The sequence below is a fragment of the Nothoprocta perdicaria genome, unplaced genomic scaffold (assembly GCF_003342845.1).
Source record: "Nothoprocta perdicaria isolate Ctin4 unplaced genomic scaffold, notPer1 scaffold_412, whole genome shotgun sequence".
Taxonomy (NCBI): domain Eukaryota; kingdom Metazoa; phylum Chordata; class Aves; order Tinamiformes; family Tinamidae; genus Nothoprocta; species Nothoprocta perdicaria.
Window position 1 is genome coordinate 504 of NW_020455658.1, and position 2,577 is coordinate 3,080.

Here is a 2,577-nt window from a genome sequence, read left to right on the forward strand (position 1 = left end):
ATGGTATATATTTTTTTTAACCCTYGGAGACCTTACAATTGCCTCTAAGTTAAATGTTACTTAGGCAGACTTGCAAAGTTTTTCTATTCTGAAAGAATGCCAGATAAGGCACTAAGAAGGGATTGCTAGTATCATAATTACTGGTTGTCTCCACCTGCTTTGTTCCATACTGGTATTGCAAAGATGCCATCAATTAAGCTTAATTGGAGAGTTAAGGAAGGCTTACAGCTCCTTTCCTTATTTAAAGCAGTGCAAAGCAGGTGAGAACACTAAYRGACATGGGCCTTTGAATTTGCATTYGAAGTGTCTAAAACAACAGTGTCTAGGCCTGGCTTCCCATTATCCCTGTACAAGTTTAATTATTTTCYTCTTTTTGCTGATGGCTTTCTTCCAGACATCAATTTTCATACTATACAAGGTAAGGATATAAACCATTCATGTATGTTTACAACACCTGGGATAAAGGAGAGATATCTTATAGCTGACTCCTGCTTTCCAAGTTGATCGGGTAACTTTACAATGTTTGGGCAAGCTGCACTTGTATTATCTTTCACTCTGTATTTTTATTGTGTTAATTTTTTTTATTATCTTATTTGTAAACATATGAGAGGTGCAAACTTTGGCTTAAAACAGACCTTTTTTCTTAGCTGTTCTAGAAGCTAAGTTACGATGATACCTAAATTTAGGTAGTATGATTTGTCTGTAGAGAAACAGTGAGATGCTTGCATTAGCTCAGCCTGTTCTATTAGTTATTGTACTGCAGCATGTGCTCCTGCTGTAGCAACGTGCTTACATAACTGTTTTGAGGTAGACAACGAAAACTCAATACAGTTCTTCTCTACAGACAATATGGCCATTCTATACATAGGCTCCAATACAGATTCTTACAGCAGGACACAGTATCTGGCCTGTGTGCAAGACAGCAGCTACAGCTGCTATCTCTTAGTTTCATTAACYTGAAGCATTACCCCCTCAACACTTTTTGCTGTGTTGAACACTGTTTCAGTATGATTGTTCTCTGGGAAAAAGAAAAGATTGTATCAGCAGTTGTTTATTTACAAAGTTGTGGCCGAGGTTGTATTTATTTAAGCAATACTTATTGGTGGTGTTTTACATTCAGTGATGTGTGTACATTATCTTTCCCTGTGTAAACTACCACTTCCATTTAATCACATTTGAAAATTGAATGTTATCAGATAATTAATGCTTGAAGCTCCTTTCTATATGCTGTGTAGCAAGATTTTATTAAAATATCTACATTTCTTCCAAGACTAAAACTTTCAGTTAACTAGGTTGGGGGAAACAAAATGTGTAGTAATTCTTACATTTCACCATATTCTCCAGTGATTTCTTTTTTTCTTTCTCTGACATAGCAGCAGGAATTCTTAGAAGGATTTATTTTCTTCCATTTTAATATCTTCAGGAAGCAAGTGATTCTCAAAACCACTCTGAAATAGTTTCAGAGGCTTGTTGTTGTTGCTTAACCTTTTTTTTTAATTGTTTGCAAATTCAGGAAGAAAATATAGCACCAAGTCATATGCAGGAGGATTTCTGTGCACTGAAAAGGAATATGTTTCTGTAATGAAACTATGGAAYAATTCTGTCATTCTCTAGAGAATATTTAGTCTTCATACAACTGACTTTAAAATTTTCAAAAAGAAATTTTCCACAGAGCAGTTGGAGTTGGACTCCATCCTACTCTTGATAGCTCACATTAAATCATTACTTTCTTCCTAARGTAATTTGCAAGTCCAATGAGTTTAAAATCTTGCTAAAGGTAGATCACAGATGAAGCAGCCTGTTGTGATAAACTGTTCTGCATAAATTTCGTCACATCATCCCTGGTGGCTGTATATTCCTTTTGGCAGTTAACAAATTTCTTCTTCTCAAAATCTGCACTGAAAAAAAGAATTCAGATTACAGACTATTTTGAACTGATTGGTTATGTTGGTAAAGAGGAAAACAAAAAAAAAGAACAAGTTTCCATTTCACTTTCCCACTAAGTGCAGAATATCTGCCTACTTTTGGCACAAAAGACCACTTCCATTATGGCCCACATYCTGTGCATCTGAAAATTAATACATGAAGTCTTTCTCCCACGCAGCTGACATTCTTCTTTCTTCCATATTCAGATGTAAGGATAATGTTGTGACTTAGCTTAAATTCTCTGTAAAGGGAGATTTAAGTGATTAGCAATCAATTCACCATCAAAACCTCACTTGAAACCTAGCAAACCTCTTCCTTTCTTGGRCCCCTTTGAATTTAGTGCACTTGAACCTACAACCAGGGACATCAAGGCAAATCATCTGGCAGGCCAGTAACCCATAGGTGTCATTGGTAGTTATTTAAAAATATATATATGTATATATCAGCACTTTTGGCCTGAGATATACATATGGCCAGCTATGTCATTGTCTTTAAGTTAACAAGTTTGTGTGTGTGTCTTGTGCTAGTGAACTTGCAAGACAAGTGCACAGCACCAGGCAGGAAGTGGGTACTCTTCATTACAGTGCTCCCTGGACCTACTCCTGCCTTATTTTAGGGAGTTAGAAAATTAGATGCAAACAGTGGCTTTTT

General features: G+C 36.2%; 1 long non-coding RNA gene across 1 annotated transcript in view; it reads left to right on the forward strand.

Moving 5' to 3' along the window:
• The first annotated feature begins 307 nt into the window (after positions 1–307).
• The window catches only part of LOC112952902, a 6,301-nt gene continuing 4,031 nt past the window's right edge, over positions 308–2,577 (forward strand). Inside the window, exon 1 of the long non-coding RNA XR_003250486.1 lies at positions 308–418. This is a non-coding gene — a long non-coding RNA (uncharacterized LOC112952902). The remainder of the gene's footprint in view (positions 419–2,577) is intronic.